Genomic DNA, 26,034 nt, shown 5'->3' with positions numbered 1-26,034 from the left:
AAGAACTCCAATTTAATATTTATAGGTGGTAGAGCCTCGCTGTGGTCAAGGAAGTACATCACGAACATGGGCTGGTTCGACCGGGCAAGTCCTACCCTCTCACAGCAGATCGGATTGAAGTAGCCTTTAATGGCTGCGTGTCGTCCGAATAGTGGGAGAGCCGGTTACCATTTCCCTGTTTCCACTCTTTCCTGCCCTTTCCTTATTCCCACCTCTCTCTCTCTAAAAAACCAAGGTCGACATCCGCAATATCTCTGTTGTTGTTGATGTCCATGAGCGACGATGACTACAGCCCATCAAGTCGGCCGTCTGCTCGTTTGCCACCTTTCTCATAAAAAAAAATTAACAATAAATGAACATATGTCTAACATATGAAGCGTGAGTATGTAATTGTTTTACAAAAAATACCAAAATTTCAACCATCATATTTTTATTCGAACGAACTTGTTTGATAATAAATTTTTCAATGTGTGGTAAAGGAACCAAGAACATGTTATCAATTTTAATAACTGGATACAATGTACAACGTTTCCTTGTAACATCTATCACTTCTAATATATCTAAGAGTTTTGCGTTTATACATTTAAATGAAACTATTTTTTTGGATGCTTCGGATAACACGCTTAGTTTCCAAAAAACTTAGTTTCATTTATCTGTTACTCTGTTGATGACGAATCCAAAAATTATACGTTTTATTACTAATTAAAATTAAAAATGTTATAAGTTTTACGACTAACAATCTTTAATCCCTTAGAGTTATAAAGTGTATAAAAAAGGGTTCAAAATGGAATCACTCGCTGTGAGCGAATTATTGAAGAAGTTACAGCTATTATTACAATATGGCAATTCTGCTATTAAGTTTTAAAAACTTATGACTTTTTCTCGCATTATCTCAAGTTATTAATGTAATCAATAATTAATTTATAATTTCGGAATTGGTAATGATTCTATAAATACGATGGTGTAAACTTCAAGTGTATAATCATTAATTTAGTAAAAATCTTATTTCATGATTATGTTGAAAGTTAACAGGAAGCATTATCTTATACACAAAACTTGGTAAAAGACGAAAGAAAATATGATTTTGTATTGGAATTATTGGGATAGTGGTATATTCATACGTTCTACATAGATAATTCAAATTTCTACTAATTTGAATAAAATTACGTACCTATGTATTTTAACAGAAGGAAGGCCATTATGCTATCAAGATCACCAAGTGTTACGAGCTCACTAACGGACTCACTAAGTATAGGTTCGTTGTAAATTTGTACGCTGTAGAAGTAGGAGCGAGATAACAGATAGCTGTTATAACAGCTAAATCTCTCTACAACCTGCTACGAGACTTAGGCCTGTCAAAAACTAACATCTGTTCATTCTAGGAACGTGCGTCGAAGGCAGCCCTAGTAGGTTCGTTTCAAATTTCGTTAGGTAGAGAGAGGAGCTTGGACAGTGGAGGCGAGTGTTTAACTCGCTTTAGATAGGGACCCCTTAAAACTACAACTGGGTCGCAATTCGCAGGCACTGTTGAAGCTCCTCTCCCTGCATACGATGGACCCGGCATCATGGAATGAACACATGAATGAATGAGTGAACCATGGAATGCTGAGAGGTTTCGTCTCATAAATTATATTTCTTTAAGATAGATATACTTTACACATAATATGGACTGAAAAAGTAATACTCAAATAATCTAAATAGATTTAATATTAATATTTACTATTTATATTTACACGGGAATTTGCTTACTATTCTGGTATTTTTTATGATATTTTTAATGAAAATACAATATACTGCAAAGTTGTTTGTGTTATATGCTATCATACGAGGGAAATAACTGATCGGATACTTGAACAACAGCAAACAAGCTGTGTATATATTACACTATCCAAATTATTATAAAATAAAAACTTATTATAACACGCAGACGCAGACTAAACTAATTTAATGGACATTAATGATGTTATAAAACACGAATATTTTACTATAATTACTGCAAAGCATGTTTTAAATTAATAACTGCGCGTCTCTTTTAAGATCTCTCAATTTTTCGTTTATGTTCTAGGCTATTTGAATGGAAAAGATTCAGAGCATGTACGCAATGTTAAAAACTACGAGCGAAAACTTTTGTGGTACAAATTTCTGTTACAAAAACGAAGGTCGATATTAAAACGACTGAAAACCAACATCGTTAACGAGGAACAAAAATATTTTTCTGTTTTCAAGTTTGCAACACCATGTGTAACGGATTTCCAGTCTGTCAGCTCACATTTCGTATTCCTGGTGATATTGTTGCAGTTCCATATTCATATTCCATACATATTTTATTTTTAAGTTCATTCATATTATACTGAAACATTCATTCCATTTATATTTAAGAATTCGATTGTTATAAAACTTAATTTTTAAAATAAATATAAAAAAAATCTTTTACATTTTCAATAACCGAACTAGAAGACGTTGAATTTATTTTGTTGTTGTTAAAATTTACAGCTTTAAATAAATAAATTAAATAAATAGTAAATTAAATTTTGTTTCAGCATTCCATTTTTTGATACTCTACTTAACAAATATGTTAAAAAGTCCATTAGTAATTTCTTGAGAAATATAAGAAAATGGTCTATGTTATTTTGATAATAACAAATGCTATTTGTGCAAAATTAATTTACTTTGACATGTTATTTCAAAAGTTTAAAAAAGTTGATAGAAATTGCTTATTTAACATTAAATTAGCCTAGACATTAAAACGGCTTTTTCTATCTTTCTTTTCAGGTAAAGATTCAATTTCTTATTTAGGAATTAAGCCCTTTTTTTTGGTCAATTTAATGAATATATTGTTAAAGCTTGCGTGAACGAAATCGTTATTTTATTAAAGCCATGTTTAATATGAACTATATAATTATAAAGGTTACAACTAAAACCATTATTTGACACAATGAAGTAAATGGTTTGAATTAATTCAATATTTTTAGATTTCGGGTTCCGTTACAAAGAACTTCGACACGATTTTATTAAATTAATTTTGTTTATAGAATAGAAAATTTAAGAATATCAATATAAGTTTTGAGTATATTGAGATAATCATGGTAATACTACATTGTGTAATGTGCAAATCATAGATTTTTCAGATTATTTGATTATATCTTAATTATAATTAGCAATCAAATACTCTCGCATCTTTAAAATACTGTAAGCTTTATTCTAGTCACAAATATAATTGTGAGACCTTGTAATGGATAGGAATTTAATATTTTGTTTTAGATTTTTTTTTAATAAATCATAATTTTCAATGCTGTGATTTTTAATGTTTATAAGTATTGTTGTCACTAAATGAAAACAATAGTTGTAACAAGGCAACATCAGATTCATTATAATTGTATAAGTCACCGAAAAATCTTTCTAATGAAAATAAAAAAAGATAGACAAACTTCTGATAAAACATTTCGTTAGTCCCGAGCTGTGTTTAGAACATTCTTTCACAGCTTATGACGTTAATTTGTCCCTTTTATGAATTGCTATCGGCTTCCACACACACATATTAGGTGTCATAAAAATTTATAATCCAGAAATAATCGTGAATTTTGCTATAATTGACTATTATATATTACCATAACAATACCTAAACATTATTTTCATAAATAATATTAAACAAGTAATTTTTTTTCATACTTTTTAAGTAATGATATACTTTTACGATTTAAAATATTGCAATTAAAATAATGAGTACCGAGCCATCGAATTATAAATAAATGGAAACGGCTTTTGCTGCGTTATACTTCCGAAATATTTTAAAATTCGAATTTTAAAATTTAAATAACGCTCCAAGTGATGAAGACTGACACGAAGTGGTCCTGAAGGTATAGTGCAAGCAATTCTGTGAAACCTTACATACTACCAATATTTGCGAGCCAACAACTAAGCTGTGGACCTTAATCTCAAAGGGAGAGATCTTCACCGAGGTCGGTGTCCCTCAGGGATCTATTTGGTCGTGATTTTGTTTGTCAAATAGGAAACAACACTTATGTGAAACACTACCATGCAATTACTCTCCTGGGATATTAAAAACTAATTGAAGGTCGTCTCAGGTCATTCTATTGTTAAAAACGATGTAATAGTTGATACTTATACTTGATATTTTTTATTGAAAAAAATTTAAGGATCAAACTTCAGTGAGTAATGGCGTGCTTATTAAAATATTCTGCTTCATGGCTTGAAGAAATTGTTCTTTAGGATAGTACTATGAAACTTGAAGATATTTCTAATATAAGCCTGTACTTGTTACATTGTAAGTTAAAAACTTATTATTAAATTTTAAAATTATTACATCAACAAAATATTGTGATCGCGTGGAGATTAGTTCAATCAGAGCCGGTAATGACAGTTGCTTTCTCATCAGAATATATTATATTTCTGAGAAATATCTGATACAATACGAATAAGTTCTGTTGAAAACAAAGGTTAAATATGATAAGAGTGAACTGAAATGTTCTAAAACATTAAACATCAGTTCTAGGGCTTCGTGATGTTCAACAGGAGAATTGCTTAATACAAAATTAGCTCATCTACTATCCTTACTACTAAAACTGCTATTCATTCCAAATCATCTACCGAAGGTAAGAAAAAAAGTCTACTGTGGCAAACATTTTGCATAAAACGTAACACCAATGTTCATTTGATATGAGACGAAACCTCTTAGCATTCAATAGATTCACCGTGCGGGTGCCGGGTTCATCGCGTTGCAGGGAGAGGAGCTTCTACAGTGCCTGGGACTTCCGACCCAGGTGTAGGTTTTAGGGGCCCCCAACTAACGCGCGTTAAACGCTCACCTCCAATGTCCAAGCTCCTCTCCCTACCTAACCATATTTGAAAAGAACCTACAAGGGCTGCCTTCGAAGTACTTTCCAAGAATGAATTGATGTGAGTTCTGGACAGGCCCTAGTCTTTTAGTAGGTTGTAGAGAGATTTAGCCGCTATAACTCTCGCTCCCACTTCTACCACGTATAAATCCACGACGAACCTATGTTACACAAATTTAAACGTATTTTTGCCGTGTTTGGGTTATATTTTTATCACCAATGACCTTCTATATTATTAAATTATTACTTTCAATTTCTATCCACAATTTCAAGAAAAGAAATAATTTTGACCGATTGCACTAATTAATTTATTAACACAAACTTTCGCCTGAAGGAAACATAAATTCATGATAGCGTGTAAGAAACCATTTCTATATTTTTTGTTATTTTCCTCTACAATATAATTAGGAACGGAAACCATATTGTTATTTTTGACATAGCAATCGGCACTTTGAATATTCAGAATTTCAAACCAGTTTTAATAAAAATATTTTATTTATTTTCATTTCAAAGGTAGCAAAATAAGCAGACGGCTTTCTTGAAGGGAAGTAGTCACCGTCGCCCATCTACATCTGCAACAGAAGGGTTGTTGCGAACGCGTTACCGACCTTGATTGTGGAAGAGGGAGCGAAACCGGCTCACTCACATCGGATGAAACACAGTCGTTTAAGACTACTTCACGCCGATCTTCTGTGAGAGGGTGGTACTTGCCCGGTCGAGCCAGCCCATGTTCGAGCTGCACTTACTCGACCACAGCTAGGTTCTACCACCCTAATAGGTCATAGATATTTTTTAGATAGATAATATTGATTGATCTGCATCTTGCGTTAAGAGAAGTATTTATACCGAAAGTATTACTTTTATTTTCATACATTTTTTTTTGATAATACGGAAGGAACCCCAATGTCAAATTAGATGGAAATTTAATACATTGATATATTGTAATCCTTATTGAATATATGAATTTTTCATGTTTTGTAATAACTTAGAGAGCAGAGATAATTTTCGCAGTATTTGCTAGTATAAAGATTTTATAACTATACTACCGTTGTAAAATGTAATGTATTCGTACAAACGACAACTGAATAGTTAAAGGTAATGGAAGTACTTACATTTTTCAAACTGAGAGATTAATGTTTTATCGACTGATGAGATGTTGAGACGTTTAAATTATAATGCGAACATAAGTTAAATATATCCACCACGTTTTATCAAACGATGTATTACCAAATTATTTGAAAATGACAAATCTTGGATACTGATAATAATAATTTTATATAATTTTTGTTCTTTATTTTTATTTATTCTCTTTAAAAAAGTTGGAAGTGATTAAATACAGCGTAGAAATCTTAAAGGAAAATAAGACAAACATTTATTCTATAACTGGTACTCAAAGAAACCCTGCAGCACGATGCAGTTGCCCGTGATCCGTTTGTAGATTTAAAGTTGGTCACAGAAAAGTGTGATGTAGTTTCCTTATTTTTGTGATAAGGAAATCATTCAGAAATTATCAGATAAGAATAGAAAATGGCTTTGTAAATCAACAATCACATTTATACCAACCATTCCTTCCTTCTTGGTCCTATGTCCCCTAGATGGGGCAGAGGGCATCCACAGTACGTCGCCATCTCGTTCGACCATTAAACTCTCTTAATTTTTAATGCTCGGGTATTCATATCATATATTTTCTACAAAAATGAAGGTAAGGCTCATTGAATAATACGTTCCTCTAACCTCCATATTAATGTTGATAAATCGAAATACACGTGTGCTTCATGTATGAGGTGAATTTCCTCTGAAAAAACAGTGCTTGCTGGCGTTAACATTACAGTCATGAAACCTTTGTATTTCAAGAATGAATGTTAATATAAGAGGGTCAAGAAAAACAAAGAATGTGCAGAACTAAGAGGCTGCTGTTTTATTGTATATTTCAGCCATGTTGAATTTGTGTCACAGTTAATTTGTTATTATAATGGTATAGTAAAAAAATACATTTTAATAAAGGCACTATTGTGTAACTTTCGAAAAATTACAGAAGAATGTATGTTTGTGAGTAATGGAATCCAGGACGAATAAAATTAAATCTTTTTTATTCAATCAGTTGCGACAAATTCACCCTTTTAATATAGTTTACAGGTAATGCTTGTCAATACAAGTCGACGTGAATGGTATATCTGTTTTCATAAGCAATTTCGATAATGATAACCTTTTTGTTATAACAACTACATAGCTTGACGATAATGATACACTAGTATTTAATATTGGTATATGTTTCAAGTATATTTCTTGATATTGTAATTTTAAGGCTCTGTTTACAAGATGAGACTAAAGGGACATATACTTTCTTTTGACCGAAATTAAGACTTCCTCTGGCTTGCGGCTTCATGAAATTCGCGTAAATTTTTCAGAAGCAATACTTGCTTATTAAAAACATTTATTCAAACGGTAAAACGTTATTTTAATATCCCTTGATAATCCCTTTTATTTCTTTTATACAATGTAAGAAAAATATACTTAAAAAAATCTATATCTATCTAAGATAGACATTTTTGTTATCGGACTGGTTTTGTACCACCTTTATTTGTAATCTTTGAAACTGACAAACATAGATTTTTTTAACAATATTAATAAAGTCAAAATTTTTTTACTTACTAGTCAAATATTTTCGTCCATCTATCGCATGTGCCTTGTAGTCGGTAACGGAGTAGGGCTAAAGTGAAACAGGCGGTGTAGCTCGGCTCAATTTGAATTGCATTATCTGATCGTAGCTAATCTATATACTCAGACTTCCGTAGCAGTTATTCGCGGAGTGTTTTAAATAAATGACTTTTATATTCGTGCATGCTGATGAAGAAGACTAATATCTGGACGATTATGTTTATCACTGATATTTCGCGATAACTTAGAATTCTACTCTAAACCCAGTGGCAAAATATTGGACAGTGTAAGTTATGAAAATTATCTGATGATAAAATTTAAGAAAAATTTATGAACAGTTTAAAAAGTGAATGAAAAAGAGATATTCATTTTAGTATATGAACTGTTTTGTTAAGAACTATAGTGTGTAGAATAGTTCTATAACTTTCCAAAAAAATATAACAAACAATTAGTACATTTTATGGTCAGATAATTCGTTTACTAATTAGGTATGATAATTAACATTACACAGATTAATTGCCACATCTGTTAATTAACATGTTTTCATATTATTTAGTGTGACAAACTATTGCTTGTCACACTAAATAATTTAGTATAAATAAAGGTGAACTATTACTAATATAATAATTATGTTAAGGCAATACCTTTTTGATGTGATTTTGATTCCTCTTCAAAATTAAAACATAAATTTGTTTCACGAAGTGCTTAAAATGTCTATTATGGCAAAAAGTAAAAGAAAATCAATAATATTTCTAATTCAATTTTTTTTAAAGACTGTATCGTGAAATAAGGATGTACGATATAATAAATACACGAGCATATGCTAGTATAATAAGAATAGTATAAAAAATCAAAGTTATTAGTTAAATTGTATCTTAAATTATTTACCTTAAGTAGGCCAAATGTGTATGTTAATTGAAATCTTACAAGTTTTATTAATATAGACGAGGCTCTGTGACTCTTCGAATATTTTCATTTATGAGAGTTTAAAACCTGAAAATGGCTACAGTAGAGTTGTCATTCATTATTTGAAACGTTCTTTCGTCGTAAGATAAGCCTAACAAAGATCTGACAAGTTTCTTGCTGTTTTAAATTATATTATATTTAATTTCAAATATTTATTACATTATTGATTATTCTTGTATTTAAGTGGATATTTAAATTTAATCAATGTCTACATTTCGTTTATTTTGTGATGTTTATAATGGTGGAATAAAATAGGGACGGTATTCGATGAGATTGAGATCTTTATCTTTGAACTATACTTCTGTGCTAAGCAGTTCTTATGTCATTTTAATTTATATGTACCTTTATTAATTTATTGGACGGTTCATCTTTATAAATATTAAACTCAATGACTACTTGTGAGTGATTTATAAGATATCATCTTAATAGATCTGTTCAGAAACCGTTGATTCCTTATTTTGAAACTTTGATTGAAACAGACTGATACAATGACGAATGCTTTCAGAATATTTAAAAAAACAGCCTGAACTTTCTTGTTTTAATTAAGAGTCTGTAGAAGCTTTTTATTTTAATTTTAAAGCCTGTTTTGAAGATTCATTTATTTTTCTAAAATTCAAATGACTGTTTTTTCTCACATCTGTTATTGAATATTTTGGATAAAACACAAAAAAAGTACTATGTAGGTCTATGTTTGAAATTATTAGGATTTCTCTGTTCGTATGCCTAAGTAGACGTACAATAAACCTTCTTAAAACGAAAAGGTTTTAAAGAAGATTTTAACTCTATGGTATACAGTAAATAAAAGATTGTTATATTATTATTCTACAAGAAAATGTGGTGTAAGATCCCGACCGGTGAATTATATTGTTGTTGTTTCTTCTTTAAAGTCTTTCGTCTTCGTATGCGATGTTTGCAGACAGTTTGTCTATGAGCGTAATTTATACTATCTGTCAGTTTATACTATCATTTATTTATCATGTCGCAAATATTGAGTAATTCTGTTTCTTAATTATATTATAAATTTCATTTAATAAACGAAAAGTTATATACGTATATTTTCTTTTCAATGTATCCCGGGTAAGTAAAAAGAGGTACGCCATAGATTAATGATTTCATCCGTAATAAAATATTATTGTCGCACAGATTCATGTAAAAATCATTTTTTTTTATTATGCCTTTCTATTCTATTAAAGATTTAAAGCATTTACACACAAAACAAACCTCTACGGATTGCTGTAAATGTATAGGATAGAAAAAAGTATTTTGTGGGTTTATATTTTATAAAACTCTATTGCTGTTGTTTTACAAAAAAAAATTTTCTTGTTCAAAACCATGGTTTCTTCAACAAAAACTAAGAATCTAACAAATTTTGCCAATATAAATAATCCAAATTAAAAACAATGATATAATAAAGTGTCACTATCATTAACGTAAGGTTGAAAACGAAATAGAAGTTCATAAAAGTTTCAGAAAATTTAGTTTCCAATTAACCTGAGCACTTTATTGAAGCTAAAAAGATATTTTTCATTCTCATGAAAAATATTGGAATATTTTAATTTTAAATGAGATTTAGATTCCTTTCATAAAACCGTTTAACATTGTTAGAATATAACATTTTGTCCATCGACGGGATTCCTTTATATAAACATAATGAGCCAAATTACGCTTTGGTGGAAAACAAAGAAACTTATTGGAAAAAGTTTCATCGTAAAAAATAATGACTCTGTTATTGGTGATTAGTCAACAACATTACTTCAGCTAGGAATAACAATATACAGATTTAATAGATTGAAATAACATAAAATGTATACTATTTTTATTAGGACATAATTCTAAGCTATTACTGAGTTTCATTATTACAAGTCTCGGTATAAATTTAATATTAAAGTATGTTTATAAAAAAAATTGCTAGTGAATTTCTCATTTCGTTGGTTTTTAAAAAACTCAACGTTGTATGACGTCATAGTATAGACGTTAAGTTAATGATTTGCCTTTGAAAAATGTTTGTCTCTTTGATTGATGACGGCGTCGTGACGCTACCATGCTATTATTAACGTTCCGTTTTTTATCCTGTGACAGTTCTGATTAACATCGGAATATAATTTATAGATTAACTGAACCCGAGATCCTTTTCAGCAAGTTGATGGCACAACAGCTGCGATATTTTTATCTTATTACGGACAAATTATTTGTCAATGTCAATAAAATTAATAATTCACTCGAAAACGATTCGGTGTATATTATAAAACTTTGTCTCTGATTTTAATTGAGATGGTATGATGATATGACGGTTGGTAGAGTTAATTTTACTATTAAACTGTTTATTTAACGCCACTAAAACACAAACTTGTTTTATCGCCGCTTAGAGGACTCAGTTCACCATCACGAACATTCTGATCGCATTCAGTTTTTTACTATTGATGGCTCCTTGTACCTTGACCTTGACCTTGGGGTGTTCCTTGAGGCCGGCACCACGGAAACTTGGTGCCCTGGCAAAAGTGCGACAGTAATACACGCCGAGACAGAATTTAGCACTTTTTTGCAAAAAGACCGAAAAATTTGGTTAAAACCAAGCTAGATACACTACAATATTTAATTCCTCAATCCCGTTTTCACCCTTAGACGATCAGAGGCATGGCGAGACTCTATCCTTTCATGGTGGACCTTCCCCGCATGTGGACGACGCTTCTTGTTTCACCATCAACGACCAAAATTTGGTAATATTTTATATTTTATGATTAATATAATAATAGATTATTATTTCAGTTTATAACGTAATTCGAGCGATCAAGTGACAGGGAGTCCCGCGTGGATGTCATCACTCACCGTAGGATATTAATCACGAAATACATCTCCGAATACCGGTTATATTTTATATTTTGATGGATTTATCTTCTCTGAGGTAATCATGTTAATATTGAGAATTATTAGTACATGTTTATTTATATCTGTTACTTTACGTATAGTATTTATAATTAAATTAAAACAATTATAAACAATTTATAAAAATAAGACATATAAGGTATCTATCTACCTTTCTTATATATTTATAAACATTCAGGTAACAATTTGCTCGCTGTCGAAACATTATTTTTTTATGTAAAATAAAGAAGATTCTTAATTATATCGCAAGTTTCCTTTCCCAGGAAACTTTCTTCGAAAAGTAAACGTCTTTGATAGCTTCGAGATAGAATGCAACTGACGTTTTCATCATATTATAATGTAACATGAGGTTTTTCATGTAATCAAAGTTGCTGGTATGTCTTTATAATTACTTGTTCATTGGAAAAAGATAGTTTATTCAAAACAATACAAATTAAAAGGTGCTTTTCATGATAAATAATATTATAAAAAAAATATTATTACATTTACATCACGAATCACATTGTCCATTAAATGTGCCTAGGAATATAACATTATCCATTTCCATAGACTTTTACGAGTCACCAGCTTTTAAGATTTTGTTCGCAGTATATACATAATGTTACTTTTATGAAGCCATAAAATATTTTCTCTGATATCGAGTCAGCCATCGTAATATCAGCTGCGGTTGCGGTTTCCTGGTATTGGCTCGATTCCATAAAACACTCTAAATGAAATGCCTTGTTATTTTTGTAATTTAATGCTACATTATTTTATTTCACATCGGGATCACGCCCATTCATTGAAAGCACAACAATATTTTCCTGAAAATAATGCGTCGACGACGAAATTTGCGATCCCAATTAAAATAAAATAAATCCCTATTAAAATAACAATCATTTAAACCAAGTGAGAATAGTGAATTTATTTTGAAGGATGGGATAAACGAAACAAAATTTGTTTTTGTTACATACACACAATAAATTATGAGAAAATGTAATGATTTGGAAACGTTGAAATATGAGAAAGAAATTTCTAAAACTGTAAGTTTCTATTCTATTTTTAATAAATTTAATTTAAAGAAATTTTTAGGTTAAATTCATTCTTTACATTATTTATTTGTAAGTATGAATATTATTCTTGTACATAGGATGTAACAAACTAATAAATTTGCATTTTTATGTCATAAAAGTGATTTACCGCTGAAATTGAAATCTAAATTTTCTCTTTTGAGATTAAAAGAGCAAATATTTTTACAATGTTTCGTTTAGTATATTAAAGGTTGATGAAAAATTCATCGACAATACGATGATTTAATATTTTCATTTGTTTTGTCGAATAAAAACGTTTTGACGTAGACTTTCCAAAATAGCTTTTCTATGAGCGACGGTTTATAATGGTCACTTTACTAACCAGCCCCACATGATGTTCTTTAAATTAAAGATGTCAAAATGGGAGGATTTAGTTCAGTATACAGTATAAAGATTAGGACCATCATTTGTTCATGATCAACAATTAAAGATTATAATTATGACTTTGTTAAGTCATAAATATGGGGTTTTCCAATAGGGACGCTTAAACTTTGACAGCTGATTGCGGCCATGTTGTTTGAGTGACAGCTGTCAAATGCAGTGTGTTATATTCATTCCGTCCTCCCAAACCACCATGGCAGGTTACAGTGTCGAGCAGCACGTGCAAATCATAAAATTGTTTTATGAAAATGGGTCTTCAGTTCGAGCAACGTTCCGCGCACTTCGCCCGTTTTACGGTCGCGATGATCGTCCTGCCGAGTCGACTATCCGTCGATTGGTGGACAAATTCGAGTCAACCGGGTCAGTTAACAATCAGCCGGTTCCCGTGCGTCAACGTAACGCGAGATCTGCCGAGAATATCGCCGCTGTGCGCGACAGTGTCCTCGAAAACCCGCGGCAGTCAATTCCGCGTCGCGCACAGGAACTCGGCCTTTCGCAGACGACAACTTGGCGAATTTTGCGTTGTGACTTGAGCCTGCACCCGTACAAAATCCAGCTGACCCAAGAGCTCAAGGTTAATGACCATAGACAGCGCCGTGTGTTCGCTGACTGGGCATTAGAGCAGTTGGAAGTTGACGCCGATTTTGGCAAAAAAATCATCTTCAGCGACGAGGCGCATTTTTGGATGAATGGCTATGTCAACAAGCAAAATTGCGTATTTGGGACGAGACCAATCCACACGAGGTTCACCAAGTGGCAATGCACCCGCAGAAAGTGACTGTTTGGTGCGGATTTTGGGCCGGAGGCGTGATTGGTCCGTATTTTTTCGAAAACGATAATGGTGTGGCCGTCACCGTCAATGGTGAGCGATACCGGTCGATGATAACCAACTTCTTTTGGCCTGAAATCGAGAATATGGATCTGGACAACATGTGGTTTCAACAGGACGGCGCTACGTGCCACACAGCACACGCTACGATGGAAGTTCTGCACGAGCAATTTCTGGACATGGTCATCTCGCGCGGAGGCGACGTGAACTGGCCACCGAGATCGTGCGATTTGACCCCGCTGGACTTTTTCTTGTGGGGTTTTCTTAAGTCGCAGGTCTATGCCAACAAGCCGCAAACCACCGATGCCCTCAAAGTCAACATACGCCACGCCATCGATCAAATACAGCCCGATTTGTGCGCCAGAGTCATCGAAAATTGGACCTTTCGTGAGCGCGCCACCAACCGAAGCCGTGGCGGTCATTTGAATGATGTCATATTCCATACATAATGGGGTCGATAGACCTTCCAAATAAAAACAAAAATTTCGCAAATATCTTTCCTACATGTATTTTTTTTTGCATTTCAAAGATCAAGCGCCCTTAATGGAAAACCCTATAACAATTATAATATAAAACGTAACTACTCGGCAGCAATCGAACCTTGAGAGATGCATCGAGTTTCAGTACAAAAGGCTTTAACATTTTAATATCCACGACTTATTTTGCATAATTGTTGTAAAGTTTATAATTTTTAACATTAAATGGCCATATCGTTAGTCTACATACATATATTAAATGATAGGCGAGAAATATATTAAATAAAAGGTAGCTAGTATTGATATTAATAAATATTAACCTCATAAATACTGTAGGAATTTATATGTGTATAATAGTGAGATAAAATAAGCGTCCAAATTAATTAGGATCCCCAAAATTTTGGTCCCTTTGATTGACGACGTCTTCGTGACGTTGCTATATCATGGATTCAAAATATATTAATTACTTTAGTTGGTTACTACAGTAATTAGGAATGGACGAACATTTATTTCACAACACTCTGATCTAGACTTTAATAGATTCAACCTAACCAGTTTGATATTCTAAGAAGTTTCTCGTAGCCACCTGGACTTTCTTATATTGTAAGTAATATATGTTTTGAATGTCAAAAGAATTTATAAAACCATACATTTTGATAAGCAAATGAGTTCTATGATTTTAAGGTAAATCTATAAAAAGGGTGAGTGACTTTTAGTTAGCATAAATAGAATAATAAAAGGATTAGTTAATAAAATTAGTGGCATTCGTATTTGAGATAGCTCTTTTCTTATTATAAAACAGTGTCATAATATTGAAATTTATTATATCAAACACCTGAGTCATGAAATGAAAGCGTATCCCGAGAGAACATCGCTTGTTTGAAAGTATTATAAAGAAAATAATAATTTGAATAGGAAAATATATCAAGTTATAACTCATGAATTACATAATTAAAAACTTTAAAATATATTTCAACCTCGTATGTTTTAAAAGGATAACCACTAATTCTTAATTCATCATCATCATCAACTTGCTCAAGACGGGTTGGCGATTTCAGTCTTATAAATTGGAATTATTAGACCAGGTTTCCTCACGATTTTTTCCTTAACCGTCCAACAGTGGTATCTAAATACTCTTAGAAAGTACTTATGACTCGGAAAAGATCACATTGGTACTTGCCAGGTTCCGAAACCGCGCCCTCACGTATGAGAGGGGGGCCTTTAACCTCCAGGCCACCACGACTTCTTGTTCTTCTTGTCCCACGAATTCTTAATTCACGTTTAATTTTTAAGGTTCTTTAATGTTTATCATGTTTTGCTAAAAGGTAATACATTAATCAGTTAGAGTTAATAAAAAAGTTTTCACGCAAACGCTAACGAGTTGTATCTCGGCCGTGAATAATGCTATCCTTGGATAAATATTTCATGATATAAATGGTGTTCACTGAACATGCTTAGAAAAATAATGACCAATAAGTATAAGGAAAAAGGCTACTGATAAGCCATCTCCATAACGACGCCTTGTGTTATTATAAATAAGATAATAATAAGCCAAGCCCGATAGTGGAAATAAAGTATGAACTCTATGTAATAAAATAACAGACTTTTATATAAAATGACGTAACAAATTAATGGGCACCAAATTCATAAACTCTTAAATTACTATATAAATATACACGCGATGGTCGTATTACGGCAAAATGTACATCGTTGATCTCAGAAATAAAAATTATAAAGTTAGTCAAGTATACTCATTACTCGTGTTATTCAAAGTAATATAAAAATAAAATTCAGATCGGAACAAATAAGGTCCACAAGATGACAGTTACAGACGATATTGTATATACAAAAATAACGATATCCAAGGCCTTCGCGAATGTTTATTTAAATAAAATTAATATTTTCCGACATAATACATTTCCATTTCGTCTGCCCGTGGCCAGGGTTACTGTAAAGGAACCGAAACGTCGGGAGTACGTAGTTTAAAAATTATAAAAACCGCGTAGCATATCCGAAAATATTAGTTTTATTTAAATAAAAATAAAGGTTGAAAAACTAAATCTATATAAAAATACGATACTATTTTATAATATAATAGTAAAATTAAAATTATATAGGGGTATATTATTTTATACATTCCTCAATTAGAAATTTCACTATAGAACTTGTCTACCTTTTGTTTGTGTTCACTGTACAGTCACGCGCGACGTGTGTCTTCTTTGATAATGGTCTATGCATCCGTAACGTAGTACATCCGAATTTAAATGATCTAATTACATTGGTTGACGCTCATCAGAATTATAATTTATGGCTCACTACTGACATAGTCATCTGATATTTGCCAAGTAAATTATGATATATTTTTGGATGGCTTTTTAAGAACTAAACTATATTTTTTTAATGAAACTAAGGTGTTTTTTTATAACGCTACGAGTTAGTTATTATTCTATGACTACATAGTCACTTAAGCGTCAACACTTTCATCTCGTGTGCCCGTGATCACGGTTGCTGCAAAGAAACCATAACTGAGGGAATAGTATCATAAGAAAACTTAGTTTCATTTAAATGAGTGCTCGCGAAAATCTCAGTTATCTTATGTGAACTGTAGTTTTATTATGTTTCCACACGATGTTAAAAAATGGTTAATTGATGTACTAATGACACGATAGCTTGATTCGCAAACCAACTGGAACGCTATATTCTGGAGGTTGCAGGTTTGATTCCTGCTCGTGGCGATAAATTTTTCATTAATATTTTCTCATTTTAATTTTATTCTTATTATTTCTTTCATCTGTACCTTTTGTCTAATATTGCCAGGTTCATTTAACCACTTTCTGTAAGTTATTTTGCGTGCAGTAATGTCTATTCCAACTTTTAGATTGTGAAAAACTAACTTTAGTTAGAAGTCTTTTAGCGCCTGGAGGATTATTTTTAGGTATTATAACTATTCTAGGGATTTTTATACAAAGGAAGGAAAAGCGCTTTCGGTGTTTCAACACTCATAGAAGGAAAACTATCTGTAGAAGGTGTTTCGAATTATTTATGAGATGCAAGTTCCACACTTGGTTGAGCCAATTGTTATTAAATATATCTATATACTTACTATATTTTCTGTTAGCCAAAGTTTAAGAGAAATTAAGAATAAAATACAAGTTCAATTTATGTTATAATAATAATGAAAATTCAGTTAAACTAAAATACATTCAGTTGACTTCTTTAATTATTCGAAATTTCCATTACTTGTCTAGAGGTGTCACCGCGCCAGCTCGTATAGCTATAAAAATTTCTGAATTAACCGAACACAATTTTAACTTTACAAATGAGTTTGTTGTTTTATTGTTATTGTTATAAACTGTGTCAATGGAATTTTGGAAAAGAGTTAGTTAATTAAAGCAATATATTATAATAACTCATTTAAAAATAATATTGTAGTAAGAGGAAGTGATGTTACGTATTATATTCTCGTTTTTATGATGTCGGTTTTAAGATATCATAAATCGTGCAGTCAGAGGATATGTATTTCATGAATAATTTATGCAGATGTTTTGGAAGATACAAATATTATGTTTGAATTATGATCGGTACAATAATTGCAAGGAGTAAGCACAGTCAACAGTAAAAGAGCTTTTTTATATCTCTATTTGCATTATCTTTATCGATGTAAATAAAATTCATTTTCATTTGTTCACTTTCAATACCATCATATCTTAATAGTAATTACTACAAATTCCCCCTAATTTATTTACTTATTTTATTTTTTGTAAAAAATATATTTAAACAAATACTGGTATTATCGTATTTAAACTATTAGAATAACAAGTTGCTATTTCCTCCCACAAACGTGTATAATTGGGAAACTAAATAGTAACTTTGAAACACGCGACGTACAAACTTATTTATTTACACATACGTTAAGTCAAACTTATAATGGGTTATAATGACTAGTAATTAAAAACAAGACGCGGTACTTTAATAAAATGTATACTGATTTAAATGATTCAATCATTCGGATATTCATAGTTTTTTTTTTTTTTTTATTAAAAACAGAAAAATAACAACAATATCTCATTTTACACTATACGATACTAGTAGTTTTAACTAGTGGTTTATATACTTAGTAGAACATTTTTTAGTATCTTTATAACATGAGTCTTTAGTGTAAATTATGCATTATTATTGCACATGAAACAATAATTTGTGTCTTGTTTTATTTATTGTGAAAAGTCAAATGTTTACTATAAACCTTTCTAAACTACAAGAGAATCCCTTATTATACTCAAATCCATATATTTACAGCAATTTTTTTTTCGAATTTCAGCTTTGTATTATTAAGATAACTGATAGATAGATTTCCATTGGATGTATTCTTTCTTATGACTGATTTGTTAATATATGAGATTGATTTAAGACTAGCTGTTGCCTGCGGCTCCGCCCGCGTTTAGGTCGCTTTTCGCATAACCATATATAATATATAAAACTTGGAATAATAACATTCAGTAAAGAGATGATGAATCAACATACCTTGATGATGAATCAACATACTATGAACTTACGAACCGCATGGTAGTCATTACACAACGGAGAATCTTAACACCGCGATCTAGGTTGATGGCGTATTTTATCAACGCCATCTATCGAGTACAGTGTTCAACACTTCAACCGCGCCTCCGCGCACTGAGTTATTTGTTACCTCTAATAAGTTTTAATATTAAAATTAACATATACTAGAACATATTTTTTTTGTAACTAATATAACTAATTAACTATTAACTAATATATAATACATAACTCATCAATATTAAGCTGTAGAGTTTAAAAGTTTTGAAGCAGTGCTTGAAGTAAATTTTAAATTGACCATAACTTCTTTTTCCCTTAACCGATTTTGACGAAACAAAGTTTTGACAATGCTCCTAATTATATGTAATCCAACTGTGAAAACCGCGTTCAAATCCGTGGGGTAGTTTTGAAGTTATAACGTACCAGACAGACAGACAGACAGAAATTCCAAAAATTGTTTTTTTTGGTTTCTATGACCCTTCTTTAATTGCCTCCTATCAGTTTTTTGGAAAACTATTTAATGTTCAGATATTCGTTTTTCACTGGCTTATTATATGTATAGATAACCTTCTTGCTTTGATAAATTTCATGGAGTGTGTGGTTAAACTAACGCAAGCTTCCTCCGTTGAAATCTTGTTGTAGCAATTACAGACAGCTTTAAATAAAATTAATGTGGAAGACATATTTCGAGGTTTTGTCGCGCATTTAAAGATATTTCATTAATTACTTTCCAGGAAGGAATAATAGGTATTGGGCTGTATGAGTAAGTTTCTTTTTTAAAACTGTAAGTTTTTTAAATTAAAACTACTACTTAAAAGTCACTAATTTAGGTGTTTTTTAAGGGTATTTTAAATTATACGTTTGTATTATCGTTAATTGTTTTAGTTTTAGCAAATGGAAGAAGTTGGTACTGGGTGGTATCAGACAAGACGTGATAGCAAACCTTCATATGGGGACCAACCTGTACTTTGTTTCAATATTGCCTTGCTCTATTCACTACCCTCAGTATTTTCGCGGCTTATTTAGCCTTATCCTTCAAATTACTCCGAAGTTAAATGTCCTTCTTGTCACGTTCCCATACCCTTGTCTTACTTAAGGGAAATGCTTTGGAATGTTTGACCTATATTAAATGCTATGCTTGATAGTAAGCACACAGACTAGTGTCTTCGGTGAGTCAGTCTTAAGAAGATTTAGTTTTCCTCGTCCAGAAACGTCGTATATTGTTGGTTATACCACATATGGATATGCAGGATAAAAAAAGTGAGCAATGGAGCCGAACCTGAGTTACACCAGTCTTAATGGGCATTGGATCCGAGCATAATCTGTCGGCAACGACTTAGAAACAAAACTAGTCTCCCAACTACAAAATCCCTCTATTAGTCTATAGGATGCCAGACCCGACAGAAGCTTTTGGTGATATCAAAGTTGACTACTAAAATTTCTCCTTTGCGCCCCATCTTTATGCCACCGATGAATTAGTTAGAAAAAAAAGCTATCAAGTAGTCCTTTCTGAGGTTTACTTAGCTAAAGTATTTTACTTTGAATTAAAATTCCGTTGAGTTTATAAGAATCATGAGTTAAATATAAGACAGCAAAATTACTAAAACAGTTTCTTGTTGTGTTACAAAGTCGCCTTTAAAGTTCTTTGGTAACTAATTTGTTGAATCGCATCATGAAAAAAAGTAAGTTATGTACGCCCTCTACCACTCAGATGCAGTACAAATATTTTTTTAATTAACCTTGTTATTTATTTAAGATATTTAATTTGTATTCACTTTTTTCTGACAACAAATGCAATTCAACTGATATTTTATTTTTAATTTTTTCTGTTATATCAACTTATAAAATGTTTTCTTTGGAAAGCTTTGGGATATCTGTAGAAAATAGATAGCTTAAAAGACATATGTCCAAGATGAAGTTCAAACAAATTATTAATTAAACAGTGTTGAGATGTCCCCAATTATTCAATTAATGATGTAAAAAAGAAACAATTTTTTTGTTTTCAAAGGTAAGAATTACATAATTTTATTGAATTTATTTAGAAAAAGTTCAAAAATTACAATATTTTTCATATGACAAATACCTATATCGATCACATAATAATCTCTTGTTTTTTACCATAAATATTTTTTTCTAATTAACTCTATTAAATTTTTATGAACATAACAAACAGAAGAGCATTAAAGTTTTAATTAAAAATGCGACGTTTTGTTTAGTTTCTATCAAAAAAATATCATTTGAATTTAGGATCGGAAGTTTACTGCAGAATAATTTAAAAAATCACTATTATTTTAATTTTAATTTAAGAAAATAACTAACATAAAACAATAAATCGTCTTTAAAAAGTGAATGTTCTTGAGTTTCTTAAAAGGACTGAAAGTGCCGGAAGCCCTATTTTCATTTTATCCAAGCCTCATTCTTAAATGCTATCTTCAGGCGGAAGGCAGTACATTTCTAGCTTACAGGTGTCCTTGGTAAAATTTTCAGCAAGAAATCCTCTACTTTTACCTATATAAATGAAAAATGGGTTATATGTATTAAACATAAATTTAAAGTTTTATTTGAGAACCTTATCAAAAAGCAGAGACGAATCTTAAAACCTCGCATAAGTCAAATGAATAGTTTTTTCGTATAAAAAGTAAACACAGCACTGATAAATTTTGTTAAAATATAATTTTATAAAAAAATTATTAGAAAGAAATATGTAGTCAGTCGATTGTATTACATATTCAAAATTTTATGAGAAAAATTTTTTTTTTTTTACTTGCACAGTTCCACTCGAAACATATTTGTCATAGTCATTAGCACGTGAACGTCCCTTAAGGAGAACTTACTAGACCAGACTAGCAATAAGATTCTGCTTGCGCGTTATTTTCAACGTTACTTTTTTATGATATCGCTAACTTAGTTTTACCGGGGCTTTTCTTGGTTACCTGATTGGCTTTTAGCACAACAAATGTATTTTAGTTACTCTAATATCTAAAAACAATTTTTTAGATTGGTCCATTAAATAGTGTGTTTGTTATTGTTTGTTAAAACAAAATATTGATTGAGAATATTTATAAGGATTTGTGTGCAATATTTTAAGGACATATTACCTCAAAGCATATATTTCAAAACTCTGTGATGTAATTAGTTACGTCAGGCAGCAAATTTTAAGGATTTCAATTCTTTTTCTATTATTGCTTTCATTCGTGAATATCATCGCTGTATACCGAATTCAATTCTTAAACTTAACGGCACAATATATGTAGTCTAGGGTTAGTCGCCTGAAAAAGACACTGTCATTGTAAAATTGTTTGCTAAATAAAATTGCATTACGCATATCCAGTCTGCAAAATTTAAATAATGTAACATTCGTGCAACAAAAATATAATTTCTGTGTGTGTATAATCCTCACAAGTATTTGCTTCAATATAACAAAGGGATTTCTTGTCAATTAATATCGCAGTCATGAGTTGTAATAACATTACCTAATTAAACACGGAAGTTATTAAGTCAATGACATTCATTTAACAGAATTGATGGAACATCGTTTACATTGACCGCAAATATCCGTTGCGAATTAAGGTTTCTTGATAACAGTGGCAATTAACTCAAATTTATGGTGGAATTGGTGAAAAATATAATACTTTGTATGGTGGGTACGAGATAAGTTAATAAATGAAAAAGACTCATAAAATAGACATACATATTTTACGGTAAACTGATGATGAAGGCCATTTTTCGCCTTGAACTGTGTAAATTTTTATCATTATTATGAAACAGTGTCGTATTATAGACGTTCATTATTTAGAGCATCTGAGTGATGAAGTGACAGCGAGTCCCGCGAGCACATCACTCACTGTAAGATATTATTCACGAGATATTTTTGAATAACCCACCGGTTACTGTAATATTTTATATTTGACGGCTTTATCTTTTTGGACGTCACCGACGCAATCATTGATATTAAAAATGGAATGAAGATATCGACTTCATATCGAATAGAGTCAAAACGAAAATTTCATAATAAATATATATAAAAAAGTGCCTACTTTTAATCCTGTGAAGTATATTTACAACTCCAAATGCGTCTTTTGCTGAGAAGTGACGGCAAAAAAGAAGTCTTTTTCATACATTTATAGGATATGAAACAGAAAATTAAACAAACAATGAATTTATTTTGCAAGTTTTCTTTGCTAGAAAACTTGTTGGTGATTACTTATAATTTGCTTGAAATGAAACTAAAAGTTCCATTGAAGTCTATCAGAATTGGAGCAGATTGGAAAAAGGTCTATAATTACTTGAAGCTCCAGCGTCGCTGTTTTTGTAATAAAGGAAATATCAAATCCTTTTCAGGCTGAAACAAATATACCAGTTGCTAATAGTCAAAACAAACATACCAGTTGCTAATAATCTAATAGAAAAGAAGTATCTAATTAAAATTTTCTTTATTTTTGTAATGAAATCTCCAACTTATTCCTTTTGATTGGGACATAAAAACATATATCCTACCTTTTATAAAGGGACAAAATCCGATGCAAAAAAATTGTGTCATTTTCTATAAGTTACCTTTCAAACAAAAAAAATCTTCGGGATAACGAATATAAAGGCATACACAACATCACACTACTAGAGGTTAAAAAGTTATGTTTTGAAATAAAATAATCAGAGGGATTTTAAATGAACTTGAGAGTGTTTTAATTTTATTTGCTGAATTTTCTTATATCTTCATCAACGAAGTAAATTTTTAAGACGGATGATAGCGATGGTATATTGACAGCGGTTGTAAATTTAAAGCGAGAGATATTGATGTATTGCTTTGTTTTTATCTAAACATGAATCTCCATACTAAAGCATGTAGAGTTTTGCTTTTGGATTTTCAATATTGCATATAGGTATTCAATTTAATCGAAGGATTTTTTTTCACAAATGTAATAAATGCTGCTAAGAAGATACCTAACAATCGTGGGCTGCCAGAGATTTTTTCGTGCAGACCCTGGCTAGTTAGAAGTGGTGTTCTATATAGCGGTTCCTGGACAATAGGGTATGTTGTTTACTACGAGTATCTATGTATGTAAGTGTGTAGTTTATAACCTTCCCATATCTTCGGTCTAAGCTAAATATTAAACATACCTTATTTTCGTTCGTTAGCTTTTCATCAACATCGGCTGGTCTAAGCCAATGGTTTAAAATATACCTTTTCATTTTTATAAAATCCAGATTTTTTATATAAATTTTGAGTGATTTGTTTTATGCTTTGTATTACAGGATGTATATATAATTTGTAATATAGGAAAAAGAAGCTGATTCCGGAGCCGGTGTTTAGAAAATAATAGAGCTTATTATTAAATTCAGGGATGCTTTCATTTAGCCCTATCTCAATAGCAAAGTTTATTATACTCGAATTAGCGTTGATTGCAACTAGAATACGTCTCAGCAATCTTAAAAGCTGTCCTTATTGTGAATATCACTTGAATTTATGTATATATTTAATACAAGTTAAGTACATTGTTAGTTTATAGCTAATAAAGCGTCTATAGTTTGTATATTCCCTAGAGCGTAATGGCTTAACAAAGCTACGCAAACAACGCTCCCGTGACCGATAAATTTCATGAATAACAGCTTCGATCCAGTCGCTATTTTGTAAAATTTAAACGATTTCCACTACGTCTTTCCTAGATCCAATGATCCTGCCGAGTCATACATAATCTGTAATGGATAAGATTGTTGTAATAATCTCAACATCAATACGTGATTTAAACGTGAAGAACCTGCTACAATGCTCAATTCTAAAGTCGAAATTTATAAAGACAAACAAAAGAAACGATAAACTTATCGAAATACAATACAATAAAATCAGATCTAAATTATTATTGTTTTCTATAAACTATACTAACACAATTTTCAAACCAAGCAAAACATATATTAATAATAAATAAAATATTTACTAAGAATTTAGTTCATGAATATGAATTTTGTTATGTCTTAAAACATAATAAGGACATATTTGCTGAAGATATATTGGATTTATCCTAGTTTAGATAGATAGATATAAGTTAAATAAAAAAAGGATATAGGCTTTTAATTTGTGAAGGTTGAATAACAAGTTTTATAATGTAATACATTTCTATTCAGGCTTTAATAAGTAAAACACTATAAAAATTAAATTCCGATGAGCGTCGCTGTCAAAAATTTCTTTGTGTAAGATATTTTTTTATATTATTTTTAACAATAAAATTATATCAATGGACCTTGGTATTTGTTACTTGGTACAATAATATAACTCTTTAATTGATATCAATGAGTGCAGTAGAAACGGACGTCACTTGCATAAACTCTATACAAGTGACAAAAAAAAATAATATTTTTAAATTCTTGACGTGAAATTCTGAAAGTGATGAATATAATTTTGCCTTTGAAATTTACGTCGTACGTCCAGCGCGGTTTGAACAAAGGCTGGATTGACAAAGGCAACTACCGTACAATATTAGTTAATAAATCGAATTCCCTCAACGCTGAAGGTCGCTGACGTCACAGCGCTGTCGTTGCAGTGATTTACAACGTACGATCCGATCTCAAACAAAACTGAGCAACAGTTAATTAACACTTTACTGATTTAAATAAACTAATAATCTCAATTAAGTAATGAGAGGTTATACAAATATATGTCCATAGAAGCCAATAGTATATATTTTAGATCATCTAACATTTACTTTAAAATGTATTCGAAATGTTTATATTACATTTATATATGTATCAAAGGAGCAAGTTAAACTTTTGTTATTTTTATCAAAGTTGATTAAAATATATATTTCGTTAGAAGTAACTTAGCTGACTCTTCTTTGACATGATATAATTTTAATTGTGTCCACCATGGCCGATCGTCATTTACAACGTGCACTTCCGAGAGTAGAGTATTTTTGTAACATCGTTAATCCTATAAAAACTGGTTTAGAAATTCAAATGAAGCTCTGCTGATAACGACTATCATTATATTTGCATATTTATCTTCCCCATAACCAGTTATTGCCTAACGTTACATTTTATAAACTCTCATCTACTATTATGTGACATGTTAATTAGTGAAAATATATTGAAAGTGTTTCTGACGTTTTTTATAATATCAAACACTAAAATCATTAAAAATCTGTATTAAAATTAATATATTTGAAAGAATAAACAGACAGTGCTCTTGACGTAATGCGCTCATTCGTTCTTCCTTTAATGGCATCATAACATTTATTTTAAAAAGCGATTCAAGATCCCTTGAATTAAGTTACGAATGTTGACATACGTTTATGAAAACAAACGTTCAATCAAATATAAACTCTAAGGGAACGTAGTAAGTTACAGGAACGCTTGTCAGGAGAGAT

General features: G+C 31.0%; 1 protein-coding gene across 1 annotated transcript in view; it reads right to left on the bottom strand.

Moving 5' to 3' along the window:
- Positions 1-26,034, bottom strand: part of LOC116777845 (cell adhesion molecule Dscam2-like) — a 115,910-nt gene that overhangs the window by 54,727 nt on the left and 35,149 nt on the right. The window lies entirely within an intron of this gene.

Source organism: Danaus plexippus, chromosome 6 (genome assembly GCF_018135715.1).
Source record: "Danaus plexippus chromosome 6, MEX_DaPlex, whole genome shotgun sequence".
In the NCBI taxonomy this organism is placed as follows: Eukaryota; Metazoa; Arthropoda; class Insecta; order Lepidoptera; family Nymphalidae; genus Danaus; species Danaus plexippus.
Note: the sequence above shows the minus strand (reverse complement) of the source record. Positions and strands in the feature narration are given on the sequence as shown.